This window comes from Alligator mississippiensis, chromosome 4, assembly GCF_030867095.1.
Source record: "Alligator mississippiensis isolate rAllMis1 chromosome 4, rAllMis1, whole genome shotgun sequence".
In the NCBI taxonomy this organism is placed as follows: Eukaryota; Metazoa; Chordata; order Crocodylia; family Alligatoridae; genus Alligator; species Alligator mississippiensis.
Genome location: NC_081827.1, coordinates 153,086,041 through 153,104,721, shown reverse-complemented (window position 1 = coordinate 153,104,721; position 18,681 = coordinate 153,086,041). Strand labels below are relative to the sequence as shown.

At 45.3% G+C, this 18,681-nt stretch overlaps 1 long non-coding RNA gene across 1 annotated transcript; it reads right to left on the bottom strand.

Moving 5' to 3' along the window:
- Positions 1–2,689: 2,689 nt before the first annotated feature.
- On the bottom strand, positions 2,690–18,681 carry LOC132250288 (uncharacterized). Its single transcript, XR_009461961.1, has 4 exons — positions 18,515–18,681; positions 14,246–14,407; positions 4,982–5,057; positions 2,690–3,602 (listed from the first exon to the last, which is right to left on the bottom strand). It is a non-coding gene; the product is annotated as an uncharacterized LOC132250288 (long non-coding RNA).

Here is an 18,681-nt window from a genome sequence, read left to right as displayed (position 1 = left end):
CTAGGCTCCATGTACTGTGCACAAATAAACTCCAGAGCTAATTGCTTTGGAGTTTTTTGCTCCCACGTGCACATCCAAATGGCATGCCCAGGAGCAAAAAACTCTGAAGCAATAAGCACCAGAGGTTATTCATGCACATTAACTGTACATGTAGACATTCCTATATACTCCTAAAAAGCATTCTAGAGTCTACTAATGGTCCACCCTGGGCACTGTACTTAGCTATAGACACACACACTTCCATTTTATAAAAGCAGGGCAAAGATTTAGGACAAATTCTACTATCTTTTGCCTGATCAAATGGCACTTTTCCAACCACTTAAGTAGCATTTTTGGCACTTACACACTGTTGGCAATTTTATTACCTGTGTATTGTAGATGTGAAAGCACCCATACAGCTGTTGTGCACAAGTAGTAAGCTGCTCACTTGCCAGGTAGCTACATAACTATACATGCACTTATCCCTAGTGCACACAAGTTACAAAACTCTGTCCAGCAAACACCTATGAACAGCAGGTATGAGATAGAGCAGGACAAGGGCCCTCATATGTTTTAGCCCCAACAGATGAGCAGTTGAGGCACTTGCCAAGAATGGAGAACAGTTTCTAGGGCCCCCACATGCAGAGGGGATTTAAACCTTTATTTTTCATACCTTCTAGTAGAATGTGCACATTGGGAAGGGACCTAATGTGCACGAGGCCAGGAGAGAGCTGCCTCTGCAGTGGGCAGAGCTCTCCTGGCCTGGTGCCCATGAGGATACAAAGCTGCCAGCAAGCCCTCTGCCAGGCAGGGCTTCCCTGCCCGGCAGAGGGTTTACTGGGAGCTGTCCTGAGTGTGAGGCAGCTGCCAGTGAGCACCAGCAGCTGCCCTGCTTGGCACAGAGCTGGCTCCTCCAGGGAGCTCTGTACCACACAGAGCTGCTCTGGGCGACAGGTAGGGGCTGGGTTCCCAGCCCCGGCTCGCCCTCCAGAGCTGCCAGCTCCATGCCAGGACCCAGGACAGCGGGCAGAGAGCTTCCCAGTCCAGGTGCAGATCAGCTCCCAACTCCTGGGGGGAGCCAGGGAGCTGAGCAATGCCAGGACCAGGAACAGAGAGCTCCCTGTCCCCTGTGGCCTCCTGCTGCCTAGGCTGACCAGGAGCAAATATGATCCCGGTCAGCATCTACAGAGTTTTACTACACAGTATCTACTGCACAGTTAGTTTACTACCTGTATTTACAAATAGTAGCTAACTGCACAGTAGACTAATTTACTGATCAGTACATGCTACACACATGTAGATGGTGATGCTTTACTGTGCAGTAACTTAGTCTACTGCACAGTTAAGTGTCTCATGTAGATGCACCCAGTGAGATGGATACTGCTTTGGAAGGAAGGGAGCCCTTGGCTTTTAGCTTGAAGCCTCAGAAGCTAGCCTACAGCACTGCCCCCATGTATGTTATCCAATTACTATTAAATGAAAGTGAAATGGCTCAACTGGAAAAGGCCTGATCTGCAATATGATGGTTAAACCACTATGCTGTGAACTTAGAAAGACATGGATTCAATCTCCCTGGGCAGGGTTGGAAGCCCAGAACCCAGAACTCTTGCTTTACTTTCAACTCACCTATTGAGACTAAAACTTGAAGAGTATCCCCCTCCCCCCCTTGCTTCCTGCTGCCCTTTTCAGGACTTAACTCATCCATATAGCTGCCCAGCCAGCATGTAGCCTACTGTGCATACTCAGTAGTCTTGTGGATATCTCTACTGCATAGGCAATAGAACTGGAAGTTGTGCGTTCATGCAAAATGTGCCAAAATGTGGGTCAACCTCAGACTTCCTAAGTGGTAGGAGCAGGATGTCATTCATAGGATGCTTGTTGGGAGTAAGCACCACTGAGCAGTAAGAGGTTACTATGGGGCTTACTGCCATGGATCCTGCTTGGCTTTGGCCTCATTGGCTTTTGCTGCTACTTTATTATCCCAGGAAGGCTTCTTACTCTCCCCTAAACTTTGGTTCCCTCTCCTCCCTAGTAGCTGCTCAGCTACAGTGCCTTTGGACATTGACAGCAGCACCTCATTCCCTCCAAAAGGCCTGGACCCCAAGGAAATACACAGCAACCACAGCAGGAGGAAGAGGGGGCATCACCCTGAGGTGCCCAATAGGAGTTCAGGCCAAGACTTGCCCGCCTGGAGCCAGCTGGATGTATGAGTGTCACATAAGGCACTTGGCTGGTCTGCAAGGTTCCTGCTTCAGCCCAATGACTTTTCAGAAGGAAGCCACTTCCCTGAATGCTCTCCCCAAACTCCGGTCTGCATGATGACTAGAAAATAGTGCATTCAGGAACCCCAAGAGTATGTTCTTTTCACAGGCAGGCAAGGTTCTTTGGGCAGATGGTATATCTTTTATTAGACCAACTAACTAGTTGTAAAAACGTTCTTTTCAAGCTTTCAGACACAAACACCCTTCTTCAGGCACTGGGAGATACTGCTGTTGTTCTGAGTTTTCCAAGTTAGAAAAGAGAAGTTTAATCAGCCACTATCTCATATTCTGGATAATTCCCAGCCTCTGGGGAAGGGATAATGTCCACCCCCATTTCACCTCTCTCCACGCTCCCCACCCCCAAAATTTTATATGTCTGCATTAGATGTCCCCCCTCACCTTCCCCCCCACACCCCAAGAAATATTATGTCTGCATTATATGTTGTCCATCCCCCTCCCCTCCTCCCATGAGAAATATTATATGCCTGCATTAGTGCATGGACTCTAGACTCTCGGATCCATGCAGCAGCACCACATCTAACCCAAGAGACAGGAAATCCATTTTCTTTCAGCGATTACAGTAGAAGGGCTTCTGTCCGACTTGAACCTGTCAGGCTTTGACTGTAAAGCAATCTCAGTGTCAGGCTATCAGCTTTCAGGCAGTATTTGTGAATTATGACAGGGCAGTATCTATTGCAATGCTGGGTACGGGCAGGTGCCTGGAGAGACGCATGGCTTCCTCTCCCCACCCTCATCTCACACAGTGCCACATTGTTTTAATTTAGCTGTAAAGGAGCAGCTTTTATTCAGTGCCAGACCTTTCCCCTACCATTTTGCTCAGTCTCTTTTTTTTTTTATATAACAAGCGTAAGCAGCTGGTTGTCCAGGGGATCCTCTGGGAACAGATTACAACAAGAGATAATGGGGGTGAATAACAGTAGATGGTGACTTCATGCCATGAAGACTCGAGTCATGTTTCTTTCTTTCTTTCCTTTTAAAGTGGAAAACATCTTTAAATCCCTCTTGCTCATGCAGTGGGTCCCTGGCTTTGAAACCAGAATCAAAAGATGCTTTTGATATAACACTTGGGCTTTTTAACAGTTTTTAATTTTTAATTTAGTGAAATGGGCTCCACTGCTACAAGCTCCTGTCCTGTGACTGTCTACTACCCTGGGTCCCATGAGCTTGGTCTTGATTGCTTTAGGCCTGCATTTATCTCCATAGCAAGTGCTAGTCCAAAAAGATCATAGAAGATCTCTCTCTGATATCCACCTCATCAAGATTTTCCCTTTTCAGTGCTCACTGCACAAACTTCCTTGGAGTTTTCTGTGCTGGTCTCATTTCCTTTGGTTTATATTTCTCCTGTGTAGGATGATCAGAAAATGATGTGTCAGAGTATTCTGTAGAAAGATTCACTCCTTGGGTCAGGAAAAGAAAACTGGTAATCTTCTAAACTCATTAGCCCAGTCACCCCACAGGCTGGGGGTGGGCTGTGAGAAAGGACAAATGATGCTCCTTTCCTAGACTGGAATATCCCAAGGTTTGCCCAGTCACACAAAGCCTCAAAAAATCACTTTCAAAGCTGATCAGGAAACTCTTTTCCCATGAAAAAAGGAATTATTTTTCATTGTCCCTATCAAAAATGTTCTTTGTTTATTTGTTTGTTTCTTCTGTTGAAAAAAGATTTAAACAACAATAATGTACAGAAATTAGGTACAGCAGACAGAAAAAGGCTTCCTGGGCCATAAAGTCCAGTTGCCTGAGCATACAGAGAGACATTTTTACCCAAGAAATTTCCTAGCTTATCGTTTCAAACCCTCAGGTACAATTGAGAGACACACTGCTCAAAAATACACTATAACTGGGGTGTTCAGCCTCTGGCCCTGGGTACATGTCATCTGACCTGCGGGGCTCCCCATGCATCTGTGGGGAGCCCCATGGGCAATGGCCCTGTGCACTAGTTTGGACACAAAGGGTGGTGTGAGGTCTGAGCCTGATGTGTAGGGGCTGGGCAGGGGCAGTGTGGGGCCCTGGATCTGGACCCAGTCTAGATGGGGGCAGCATGGGGCTCTGGAGCCAGAGCTCAGCCGAGTGGAGGCAACACAGAGCCCCCAGAAACCCGTTCTAGTATGGGGGGGGAGGGTGGTACGGAGCCCCCAGAGCCTAAGCTTGGCTGGGTGGAGGTGGCACAGGGCCCCAGGGGCCAATCCTGGCACAAGGGGACAGTGTGGGGCTTGATCCTGCCCATGGACCAGCCCCGCACCATTCATTGGGCCCGCAGGACCAAAACCATGAGCATCACTGCCCTATAATATGCCATGAGTAAAAGCAGGAGAGACAAAGGCAATAGTAATGCCCTGACACTGCAACAGCAGAAAAGTAATTAGTTCATATATTCTTAGGAGATTTTAGATGCCCCATGCTCTGAAATTCCACAACAACCTGACCTAGGGAAAAGTCTCTCCTGACCACAGATTTGATTAGTCAAATGACCCTGAGCAGAAGAGCAAGACCTTCTATCCTGGAACCTATTTCTCTAAGTCTAAGATGGACCATCAGCAGATCGCAAGATCCCAGGCATGCTGCAAATTCCTCATTTCTCTGCACTCTGACAATTTTTGGGACCTGCAGATGCCTGTGGGATGCAAAGGCCTGCATGGCGTCGTCATGTCCTATATGGGGTAACAACAAAGCTGCAGAGGTACCTATCTCTGCCATACTGTGTACAGTTTGTGACTTACTGCAGTGCTGGCGATTCCCAGATGACTAGTTCAAAGCGGCCATGGCATCCAGACTGATAGAAGCCATTTGTCTGCCCTGTCAGAAGAGCAAAGCATAGGCATCTGTTTAGTGCTGGAAAAGACTGAGGAATTTTAAAAGGAACAAGGTCACATCAGATTGAACAGCAGAGAACCATTCTTAATTATTTATAACAGGAGTCATCAAACAGGTCAGAAGAGAAAACGTCAAGTTAAAAGTTGCCCTCACTTATGCATGCCTCATCTTTAAACATATATCAGCATACATGTGCACATACCCAATAGTCAAGATATAAGGTCTACCAGAAAAGTGACAGGCCTTGGGCACAGTAAAGCAAGGCCTAACAGCATATGTCTGAACTGGAGGCCATTCCCTAGCTGCGAATGACTTTGCTTTGGATAGACTGTGTTACAGCAAATGGTTCCTTAAGTCTCACCTTTTTAAAATGTCCATAAAAATTGGAAATAAAGAATAAGATGAGAAACCTACCACCTCACAGGCAAGGATCTAAAAGCCCCATCTCCCCCTTGTTTATTTGTAAAAGGAAACACAGGCACAACTGGTGTATGTTTTATATTACACCAAATAAGGGCTTGTGGCATTCCTGTCTGCACTCAAGACATGTTTATACTGTTCAGTTCCATTATGAATCTGTTTAATATCCTGTGAATGCTCAGAGTCCATCAAACACTCCAGGCAGGAAGTCTTTAATGCACACACTGGGAAGAAGTTTCCAGCCATTCAAACTTTAGATAAATAAGCATTAAAAAAAAGTCCTATTACAAGAATTAAGTTCATCCTGCTCTAATGTTCTTACAACAATATCTTACCTCTGGTGAGCTTGCCTGACTTTACAGCAGCGTTGCTCGTAGGCTCTGTGTGTTATGGGAAGAAAACTCAGACAATACTTACTAGTTATATGTGATAGTAGTTGACAACAGGGCCACACTGCACTGGCCTCTGTACAGACACAAAGTGGGAGACAGTTTCTGTTCCAAAGAATTACACATAGGAAATGGCGGAAAATTTACCTCCAATCTTACAACTAGAGAACTAAGGCACAGGAAGATCAAATGACTTGCCCAAGGTGATACAGGCTGAGACTTGGGAATGGAACCTCGATTCCCCATTTACGCCAGCAAGAGATCAGAATCTGGTCCAAAGTGTCTCATTGCCTACGACAAATAATTGCCCCTTTTTTACTGTGAGACATTTGCAGCCAGAAACAAATTGAAAGAGCAGCTGGAGAGGAAGTTTTGTATGTGGGACTCTAGAACTGAAGAAGAAACCATAGATTTGGGGCCAGTTGTTCAAATGCCAGATAAAAACTGGTCTTTGGGACACTAGCTACCAGATGTTCACAGGAGCAGTTGCTTTGCCATCTTCTACACATGCACAGAATATAAAACACCCTTTGGAAAACAATGTAAGGTTAATAATGTTGGACTTAGATTCTAGACATAAATTCAAACATGAAACTTGGCACCAATTCCTCTTTTTTTGGCAGCTGTTTGGACCAAATCAAGTAGCATTATTTTAGGGAGAAAAATGAGCTCTATTTTATTACCATCTTTCCTCTGCAGAAAATTCAATTTCACTGTGTATCTGCCAGAATCGAGATGAAAAAATGCCAAGAATAATGGTGAACTCATGGCATCTAAAGTTTTGAGGTCTTCCAGATAAAAGCTTACGTTGTCCTGTTCAGAGATAAAGCCACAATGGACATATGGTAGAGTTAAATAGCAGGTGTCTGTCTAAAGGCAATCAAAGGAAAATACTTCAACTTTCAGGTGCAAATGGTGGTTACACAGAGAGAGAGCATATTTCCTGCAATATTAAGTAGCCCATTCCACCATGAACCATAAGCTATGGCACTGCATGCCCTGGTCATCTTTCTTTCCTTCCTAAAGTTATCTCTGATATAAGCTGGTGATTTATGCAGAGCACCAGCCAGCTCCCACTGACTATAATGTCCTTTCTGAATGCTTAGCACGTTGAGAACTGGCCCACAGCTGATACTACTAACCATGTTACCAGTAGCAGCGCAGGCAGCCTTACAAGGATGTGGTGTCAAGGACCATGTATGCAAGTTTAAAAGGGTTTTTGTGTTTTATATTAAATAGTAGGGTGGACTGAATTTGCTATGGTCCTGTCACAAAATGTAAACTAAAGAATAATGCTGTGCTTGAATTCCCCACTGTAGGAAGACCCCAATCCCAGAGGCAGCCAGCAACATTTTGGGTGTGGCTTTTCTTCTTGCTGCCTGTCCTTTCCCCTAGCTGCATTAGATCTTTCAGACAGAGAATTGGGGAATAAGTTACTTATATCCTTTTGCCTTCCTATCTGAAGGTCCTAACTGACGTATGATCATTAATAACTAAGCCTTGCAGCCCACCTACGATGTGTCTGCTCTTTACATCATGCAACAGCAGCGATAATTGAAGCACTGAGACTTCAAATCAAGTTCTAGGTCACACAAAGAGTTAGAGGCCAAGACAGGAAAGCAAGATGCTCAGCTGGCAGCCTTCTAACTTCTTGGTACTCACAGCCATGTACAAATGGGGGAAGAAGGGATTAAATTAGTTGAATCTCCAGAAACTCAGTTATCAGGACCTTGCAACACAGAATCAGAGTCATAGAAAAGTAGGGCGGGAAGGGACATCTAGTCCAGCCCCATTCCAGAGGCAGAATCACCCCTATCTGAACCATCCTATAGAAAATCTTGTCTAACCCAGGGGTGGCCCACATGCCACAAATAGCATAGACAGCTTCTTTGTGTGGCATGCAACAAATCAGGGAGGGGACAGGCAGCATAGTGGCAGATAAGGCAGAAAGCAAAGAGCAGAGCAGCAGACCAGGCAAAAAGCATAGAGCAGGAAGCACAAAGAAGAGCAACAGATGGGACAGGGAGTATGGGGCAGGGAGCAGAAACTAGAACAGCATATTGGGAAGGGGACTGAAGGGGCCCTTGCGGGAGGGTGCACAGCTAATTTGTGGCAACACCTGCCAAAAAAATGTTGGCCCCCACTGGTCTAACTTGTCAGTAAAATTAACCAGTCACTCCTGACAAGGCATAATATCCTAAACCTGCTACAGATAAAGCAGGAGAGCAATGGCAACCAGTCTCTTGCTGCTATGACGGTTGATAGAGTATGTTTGAGAGATCCATGGAAGAGGGCTACACTCCATGCTACATAGGAAGGCAAAACCCCCACAGTCTGTACCAATATGACCTTGGGGTAAAATTCCTTTCTGACCCTAAATATGGTGATTGGTCTGACCCTGAGCTGAGGGGCAAAACCCTCTAGCCAGGACCCTGGGGTGCCTATACACGAGCAGCGAGGCTGCTCCGATGCATTGTAATTACAGCATCTTGTGTATCAGCATCCCCACGCTTAAAAATGGCAGTGGGGACACTTTATCTAAAGTTCATTTGATGAGCTTTAGCCTGACATATGGAGTTGCAGGAGAGGAAAAAAAGTTCTTCCCAGCTACATGTGATAACCACTAAAGGCCAGAAGCTTGGTAAATACCCTTAGCATAGCATAAGCATAGCTACTCCTGGATCATCCCCAAGCACTTCCAATGATGGAGATCCCACAACTTCCCTGGGCAGTCTCTTGATATTTAGTCTAATCTTATTTTGCTGCAATTTCATGCTTTTGGTCCATGTCCTGCACTCTGCAGCAAGAGAGAAAGGGTGTTTTCCCTCTTCTTTATGGCAGACCTTCAGATATTTGAAGACTGCTGTTATGTCTCCTCTTAAGTGCCTTTTCCACAACCTAAACATACCTATTCCTTCAACCTCCCCTCATATGGCTTGCCTTCCAAGCCCTTTATCATTTTTGTTGCCTGCCTCTGGACCCTGTTTAATTTTTCCACATAATTTTTAAAAGGTGGAACCCAAAACTGCATGCAATACCCTAGATGAAGCTTAACCAATATTGAGTAAAAAGGTACTATTGATGCAGCCCAGAATCACATTCACATCACACCGCAGATTCAGTTGAGTCTGTGATCTACCGAAACTCCTAGACCCTTCTCCGTGGTGCTGCCATCCAGCCAGGTGTCACCCATTTTTTACTGTGGCTTTGATTATTCTTCCCAAAATGTAGCACCTTGTATTTGTCAGCATTGAACTTCATTCTGTTAGCTCCAACCAGGTTTCCAATTCACCAGGAACCTTCTGAACTGTGCTCCTTTCCTCCATTTTACAATCCTTCCCAATTTCATGTCATCTGCAGATTTGCTCATGAAGCTCTATTCCAGCATACAAATCATTAATGCTGACATTGAACAGCACTGGACCCAGGACAAACACCTGTGAGACTCCACTTAAAACCTGCCATCCTGATATGGATCCATTTATAACTGCCCTTTGCATGAGCCAGTTGTCTCTCTACTTGCAGTAGTTTTGTCTAGCCCAAATTTCTTCAATTTGTTTGTGAGAACAGGAATGAGACTGCATCACACCAGGCTCAAACATAGACTGAGAATGATGCTCCTTATATGATTGATCTGCAGTAGGACATAAGAAGATGAGGGCTCTCTTGGACACCACCCTGCATAAGTACTAATATCAAGCCCTTCACCTATTTCTGGAAGCTGGTAACAGTGCAAAGCCCCTGTGCTGCACCATCATAGCAACTCCTGCTCTTGCAGATACAGACTGCTGCCTTTGGTACTGGCAGGAGCTGGTTTCCCCATGGCACTCCTTCCTGTGGGACTTTTCTAAGCAATTGCTGAGTAAACAAAGATGGACAGGAGTCCTGGTGCAGTCTCTTTTCATGTAGCTTGCCAGTTACTCATACAAGTGTCTATCAAGTGCATACAGCGCTTTCTTTAGCTTAGGCTCTCTCCTCCTCAGACTGAACATAACCCAGCTGTGGCTGTTCCCATATTATGTCACACTTGCTGAACATCCGTTCTGTTTTTCTCAGTGTAGGGTTGCAGGCTAATGCAAATGGCTAGTGTTTGCAGACAGAGTAAATCATGTATTTAAACTGTCTGCTGGTTTCCCATTTCTGTTCCGCAATAGGTGAGCACTTGGCCGAGTCTTTCCGCATGCTGTCCTGTGCCAGGAATTACATCATAGACTACAGTTATCTATTCACATTGGGCCAGACATTTTTCTAGCTTTTTTTTTATTTGCTGTTTATAAAAGGAAACTAGCTCAAAACATAAGATATACAATTTCAGCTCTGGCTCCATGGGGAAAGGAGTATTCTGAGGGGACCACCTTATCTCCGTGAGCGGTCTTCCAGGCAGCGCCTCAGCACAGCACTGCATACTCTTATTAATATGCTGTTTTACCCTTGCCCACTCTGGATACGTCACCTCCTTAGACAGGTCTTTACTTGAAAGAGCCATGAAGCCCTGTCATCATGACTCTCCATCTCCCTTCATATTTCACTGCAGTGCTCCCTACCAGAGCCACCTCCTCTCCCTGCACTTGGTCTAGAACCCCGGGAAAATCTGTCTCAGTCAGTGAGGCCCACAACCGACTCTTTCCACAACGACTGGATTTCAGGCTGTGCTCCAGTCCATTGACCGTGGATACTGAACGAGATTTATTTCATTTCAAAAACTACTTTTGCTCATTTATCATTATTTATAAAAATTGCACACAATAAAATGGTTAAGTGCTATAAAGACAGTTTCATTACAGTACTCAGAAGGAGAATCTCAAAGAGTGGACAGTTCCATGGCATATCCTCTCTCTCTCGTTCTCCTCCTGATATGGAGAGAAAAATTTAAGGGGGATCATGTCAGTCCTACACAAGTTTAAATATGAAAATAAAGAATTCTATCCCCCGGCAGGGAAAAGCAGTTCAATAGGCAATTTCCACTGTGCTGCTTAGCCCAAGATTTGCTTGGTTTGTTGGAGTTTTGCTTTGAAAAGAGAATTTCTGGCTGCTTAACTGATAGGGAGAGCAGGATCCCTCTACCTCTGGCACAAATGCAGCGTGGGTGGCAGCAGAGAAAGCTTTTCCCACCAACACATCTTGTACTTGCCATCCAGGAATTAGTTGTAGGAATGAGAGCAGAATTCATAGAATCACAGAGTATTAGTGTTGGAAGAGACCACAGGAGGTCATCCAATCCAATTCCCTTCTAAAGCAGAATCATCCCCAACTAGATCACTCCAGGTAAGGCTTTGTCTAGCCAGGTCTTAAAAATCCCTAAGGATGGAGATTTCACAACCAATCTGGGTAACCTGTTCCAGTGCTTCACTACTCTTCTAGTGAGAAAGTTCTTCCTAAGATCTAACCTAAATGTCTCTTGCTGCAACTTGAGACCATTGCTCCATCTCTCTTTATCTGCCACCACTGAGAACAGTCTAGCTCCATCCTTTTTTGAACCACCCTTCAGATAGTTCAAGGCTGCTATTAAATCCCACCTCAGTCTTTTCTTCTCCAAACTAAATAAGCTCAGTTCCCTCAGCCTCTTTCTAGAAGTCTTGTGAGCCAGCCCCCTAACCATTTTCATTGCCCTCTGCTGGACTCTCTCCAGTCTGTCTACACCCTTTCTGTAGCAAGGGGCCCAAAACCGGACACAGTACTCCAGATGTGGCCTCACCAGTGCTGAATACAGGGGAAATAATCACTTCCCTCAATCTGGTGGTAATGCTCCTCCCTGTGCAGCCCAGTATGCCGCTAGATTTCTTTACCACAACGGCACACTGTTGTTCATATTCAGCTTATTGTACACTGTAACTCCCAGGTCCCTTTCTGCAGAGCTGCCGCTTATAATCCCTATCCTGCACCGGTGCATGGGACTGTTCTTTCCCAAGTACGAGACTTTTCAGTTGTCCTTATTGAACCTTATGAGATTTCATTTGGCCCAATCCTCCAATTTGTTGAGGTGTCTCTGAATCCTAGGCCTACCCTCCAGTGCATTTACTACTCCCTGCATCTTGGTGTCTTCTGCAAACTTACTGAGGGTGCACTCCATCCTATCCTCCAGGTTGCTGATGAACATATTGAACAAAAGTGGCCCCAGAACCAACCCCTGGGGCACTCCATTTAATACCAGCTGCCAACTAGACATTGAGCCATTGATTATTACCCTTTGAGCTGGATGATCCAGCCAGTTTTCTATACACTTTATAGTCCATTCATCCAAACTGGAGTTCCTCAGTTTACTTGCAAGAAAGTTGTGGGAGACCATATCAAAAGCCTTGCTAAAGCCAAGGTATATCATGTCCATTGCTCTTCCCACATCCACAGAGCCAGTCATTTCATCATAGAAAGCAATCAGTTTGGTCAGACATGACTCACCCCTGATGAATCCAAGCTGACCGTTTCTAATTATTTCCTTCTCCTCCAAGTGCTAAGAAATGGGTTCCTTGAGAAACTGCTCCATGATCGTCCCAGGACTGAGATGAGGCTGACCCCGTAGTTGCCTAGATCCTCCTCCTTTCCTTTCTTAAAGATGGGTACTATTTGCCCTTTTCCAATTGTTCAGGACCTTTCCTGATTGTCACAAGTTTTCAAAGATAACGGCCAGTGGCTCTGTAATCATATCAGCCAGTTCCCTCAGCATACTTGAGTACGTTGTGTCTGACCCCATGGCCTTGTAGATCTAGCTTTTCTAAATTCTCTCTAACCTGTTCTTTTGCCACTGTTGGCTGCTCATCTCCTCCCCAAACTTCTGCCAGGTGCAGTAATCTGGGAGCTAACCTTGCTTGTGAAGATCCAGGTTAAAAAAAAAAAAAAAATGGCATTGAATACTTCAGCCTTTTCTGCATCATCTGTTACTAGGCTGCCATCCCCATTCAGTAAGGGACCTAAACGGTCCCTGATCCTCCTCTTGTTGCCGACACACTTATAGAAACCCTTCATGTCCCTTGCTAGCTGCAACTCCATTTATGCTTTGGCCTTCCTGATTTCATCCCTGCATGCCCGAGCAATGCTCTTACGCACCTTCCTAGTAGTTTGTCCAAGTTTAATTTTTTTTTAAGCTTCCTTTTTGTGTTTTAGCTCATTGAAGAGTTCCTTGCTAAACCAAGCTGGTTTTCTGCCGTGCTTGCTAGTCTTCCTGCTCATCGGGATGATTCATTCCTGCACCCTCAGTAAGATTTCTTTAAAATACATCCAGCTGTCCTTTCCCCCCTCAGACTGACCTCGCAGAGGATCCTGCCCACCAGTATTCTCCAAGTGAGTCAGAGTTTGCTTTTCTGAAGTCCAAGATCCTTACTCTGTTGCTCTCCTTCCTTCCTTTCCTCAGGATCCCCAACTCAATCATCTCATGATCGCTGCTGGCCAAGTTGCCATCCACTACTATAGCCCCCACCAATGCTTTCCTGTTTGTGAGCAGGTCAAGAAGAGCACAGTCCCTAGTTGGCCTGTCCAACACTTGCTCCAGGAAGTTGTCCCCAATGGTCTCCAAAAACATCCCAGATTTCCTGCACACTGCTCTGTTGCCCTCCCAGCAGATGTCAGGGTGATTGAAGTCCCCCATGAGAACCAGGGCCTGCGATCTGGAAACTTTTGCTGGCTGTCTGAAGAAAGCCTCATCCACCATGCCCTTCTGGCCTGGTGGTCTATAGCACACACCCAGCATGACATCACCCTTGTTGCTCTCCCCTCTGACCACCTCCTTAGGTCCTTTCCACCCCTACTTTTCTATGATTCCATGATTCAAAACTCTCTCCTTTGTCACCCTGCCACAAAAATGGAATCAGGGAGATCCCCTGGCCCCTTCCAATCAGGGCCTGCTCCAAAATTTCAGTGACCTAATTTGTTATGGCTGGTAAGATTCAAGGGAAATGAAATCCATGGTCTGTAGTTAATTGGGGTTAGGCTGAGATGACATATGATCTAAGGAATGTACTCGCTCCTGACTGTCATATGAACAATGGTATCACTTGGGCCAGTGGGCTCAGCAGCCCTCAGATCCAAATTACAGTCTGGATTTCCAGAAAATATGAGCAATGCTGCAGATAAGAATGGGGGAGGAGGGAGCAGTAGGCAGCTGGGGCTGCATTTAACCTACAGAGCAGGGCACTTTCCTTTCACCCTTATTTCAGGGCTGTCAATCAGTTAAACCTCAAACCTTGATTTACTGCGATTCAGGGGAAGAGATGCTGCCAGAAATGGGCCCATGCCAGGAAAATTTCATCTGTCTGGAATCTGACAGGAAAAAAGAGGCTTGGAAATTTCAGAGGAAGTTGGGATTTGTGCCGGTTACAGCGCCTCTGTTTGTGTTCATTCAGCTGGCTCGTGTTAGCAAGTTAGGCTCACCGAGGAAAAGCGTCAAATGCTTTTTCCATCACTCAAGAACCTTGAGCTTGATCCCAAGGCAGCAGGCTGCGTTGTGTGACCTCCGACCCCAAACAGCAGGAGCCTTCAGCAGGTCTCCCCCAGCCTTTTGCTGCATATCTTAAATCAACATCTTTGTTTTCTCTGTGGGTTTAAAAAAAAAAAAAAAAAAAGAGATGACAGAAGAGTTACTCTATTTTCTAATCCAAGGCTCTTTAACACACTTCAGAAGTTGCATACAACATGAAAATAAATTAATTCAACTTCATTTTAATTTCCTTTTAAAATAAATTTGCTGTCTTTTTCTCTCTCATTATGCCTCTGCCTCCTCCCTCTCACTGCATACAACCCTTGCTCCTTGCTGTACAGTATTACAAGGATTCAGCAGATCCATAGATTTACACACATTTGTGCCAGGCATGTGTCAAGGACCTGGATACTGGCACATCCTACTGCCTGCTGAGACCCAATAGCACTTCTGCAACCTGGAAACCCAATTAAAAATTGAGTTTTGAAGCAGCTCTACAACCATTCTTGATCTTGAAAACACATGAAGCAGTATAGCAAGAGTAGCTGCAGTGGGCACATTTGATTTGCATTGGCAGGGTGCAGAAGAAAGGAATTTGTTAGATGGACAATTGAACAGATTTCTGCAAACTGTAGCCTTGGACAGGCATTACCTTTGTACCAGGGAACAGGCCCTTTTCCTAGCACAAAAAGTGAGAATACAGGCTTTCAAGTGGTTTGTGCGGGAAAAAGCACTGTGATTCTACTGAAGACCATTAGCTGTTTCAAACAGCATCTTTGCCTGAAAGGGAAGTTTTCTAGCCCCATATGTAATGCCTGTCCATGGCATTATAGGTCACTAGGACCCCCAGTATCCTACAGTCCCCTGTTCTACCTCCCCTGTACCCATAGGAAGAGAAGGAGACAAAGTAGGTGGCTCACTCACAGCACACCCAGGCCAGGTACAGACATTACACTTTTACTGGTATAAGTGATTAGAAACTGGTCTATACCTGTAACAGAACATAAGTTTGGCACACAAGACCGGTCTATATCCATAACACAACAGAAGTTCAGCATGCTTAGACTGATTTAAAAATGGTGGATCCCAGTCTAAGATTTGACCCCTACATCAACTCCAGTGTGCTGGAGCAGTCAGGTTGAGATGTGGGTATCTCAGTTGGCAAGGAAGGACTTAACTTCATTCTAGGGTCAGAAGCATTTGATGTGGCTGCAAATTCTTTCTTCCTGGAGAGCTCTATATCCAGATAAACAAAATAAAGCAAGGGCTTGGGAGAAAAGCTGAAGGGAGCAGGAACAGGTGGGGTGGGAGGGCTGGAGATAAAAGGTCTTATAGGAACATGTGGTCTTCTGTAGCTAAATTATGAGAGCACACAGTTGCCTTTACCTATATGGCAAATTTGGGCAGCTGTAACAATTTCATATAGATTTTTTTTTTTTTTTTTTTAGTAAGGATTAGAGAGAAAGTAGAGCAACATTTGCCCTTATCTGGTACCATTCTACTGTCCGCTAACTTGCAAAGTACCCTATTAAGCTCTTATCAGAAGGGCCCAGATGGGGAAACACAAGAGCTGGCATTGCTTGTCCCTTCAGATGCCAGTCATGGTCTCCATATGTGATTGATTCTAGTGCCTCAGTCCCAGAACGAGTTTTCTATCCATTATAAAAATTAGGGCAAAATTCTATTTCATTTTTATAAGTTTAAGTGGCATTTTACATAACCACATAATGCTTTAGCCTAATAACCTAATAGTTACAGTGCTTATCCAGGGGCTGGGAGACCTAGTTTCTAGACACCATCTGTACTCAGAAGGACCTTGCTCCAATGCCTCCTATTTGTCTCCAAAGGGACTTTAAAGTACCAGACCATGAATTAGACTAGACTTTGCCCAGAGTAGTCTTCAGAGCTGGCCCATGATGCATCCAGGAGGGGAAAATACCTGGGGCCAGAAAAAATGCAAACTTTGCGAGATGGACTCTTCCTTAGAATAAGAGGTGGCCTCAGGTTCTGGGCCTCACCTACCTCAGATGAAGTGGAAACTATCCCCCACCTGTTCATGCACTGGTTAATATATGAAACAAGCCACTGGGGCAAAACAGCACTGCTCCTCTTCTAAGGCAGGATGCATCCGATCCACACTCCTGATGGATTGCTCACCTTCTGACCCTACTTATATTTCTCTCTCTTGACTGTAAGTGGGTCAGCTTCAAGAGATGGTTTGGAAAGTGCTCTAGGCAATGTCCAACCCAGCTCCTGATGGAAAGCATATTTCTGAGAAACACAATATAGGTGCTAGTCCCTCTGGGATAGCCTAGAACCTGGCTATTCCACTCCCTGGTAAGTGACTGAACTACTGAGCTGCAAGCTGCCCCCCTTCTCTAGTTGCTGCTTTTTTCCAACTTAAAGTTTGGGCAGTTGCACAGGGTTTTGCATGTAGATGAGCAATTCTATTTCAGCCAGGAGCCTACCCAGCCATCAGCAGCTTTCTGAGTACATGCAGAGGGGCAAGCACAGGGCAAAGGCAGCTACACAAGTAAAAATAAAATCTAAAATCCGTTTCCCTGAATCTAAAATGTGCAATTTATTTGAGTAGCACATAATTGAATATGTAAATATAAAATAGGATTTGTCCTCTCTTCCAAGTATCATTCAAATTGGAGTTAATCTGCCCTGCCACAGAGGTTCCAGGAAAATGTGGGTTCATACTAGCAAGAATTTAGCTTATGCTGTATCTGCCTGGTGGCTCATTAGGAGATAATCCACTATAGGGGATTCAGAACTAGGATAGATGACCATGTGAGGGATCTGTACGTTTGGTTTTAGGTTGGCTCCCCTGTAAGAAATGTTATCTCCCCTACTTGATGTGTAAATCCTGGCTTTCTTGGGAACATGTTACAGCATGAAACCCCACTTGACTTTTTTAGCCTTGGAAATACTACGTAGGTGTGGCCTTGGAGCTGGCATCTAGCAAAATGAGTGTGAAGGAGTACACTGCATGGTGTGCAGGAAGTCCCCCAAGACACCCCTTCTTCTCTTTCCACCCCTCTCCCCCCCCCCCCCAAAAAAAGGATAAAAGCTGCAGTTAGTTGCTGTCTGAGGGAACAATCCTCTGTGGAAGCAAAAAGAGCAGAATGAGCTTCCCTCCCATGGTCTACGATTCCCAGTGCACTCCTGCTCAGCCTAAAGGCCACTGGCCCCATGCCCTGTCTGTGACACCATTTGCTGCTGCTCTGATGTTAACCCTGCCAAACACCTTTTTCAGATTTGTCACCCTCTCTTCTCAGTGCCAGAGCTGGCTCTGATGTCTCCCAGCTGGAAAGCACATGACCTGCCCTCTGACCATGACACACACAGCAGATGCTGCTCAGTTTGGACCCCACCAAATAAATTTCTTTTCTCTACCTTTTGAATTAGAGGTGCAGGTTTAATTATCCTCAGCAGCTCCCTTGCACCCCACCCCAGCCCACAAATGCTACTGACCACAGATAACCCAACAGAAGTGTTCCAGCTCCAGGTCTTTTCCTTTCAAGATGGGGGCAGCAGGGGGGTGGGGACATTGAAAACAGGGGGCTGCAGAAGGAAATGGAGGGGTGTTATTCAAAGCCAGATGCTAATGGAAACAATGTCTAGGTGGGCAAAGGGTACAAACTCTATATGGTTTGGACTCTGATTTTTCTGATGGGCAACCTTCTAAAATGTCAATCAGCAGCAGCTAATACTGCACCCATCCCCACTCCCAGCTCAGAGTCCCTCAACTTAAATATCTAGACACTGGTAGCATGGTCTTCTCAGAAAGTAGCTCATGATTTTAATTCCCTTTCCCTGTACATCTGACTAGGACCCTGGGGCAGAGGCCCTTTCAGAGGTTTTGGGGGAGCTGCTGGGCTGGAGAACTTGGAGAATTTGGTTCAAAAAGCTACTCTGCTTAAAAGCAAGCGAGAGATATAGAGAAATGCCACCATCCCCTAAAATTCAGTACTCCGTTAATAAAAATTTAAAAAAATTTTAAAAAAGCAAATTCACTGTATGAGCCTGAGCCAGGCCAGTCCCTGCCCTTCTCAGTGCTAAAAATGCTCCCCAACTGCAAAAAGACTGTGGAGAAGGAAAAACACTTCTCCAGCTGGAAAAGCCTTCCATAAGACGCTGCTCTTCCTATTTTAATTCTTCTAACGCACAAAGAGCAGGCAAAGCCCTTTGGCTTGTACCAGGAAAAGCAGTCTTACCTCAAGCCCCAACTGTAGCCCCATATACACATCCAAGCTGAGTGCTAAGGAGCTGCATTTATAACAGTCTCCATATCTGACTTGCAGTTCCTGGTGGGGCCTCCCTCATTGATAGCAATACCTCTCACCTGGTGGATTGCTAGGAAGAGTTAACTAGAGTTAATTTG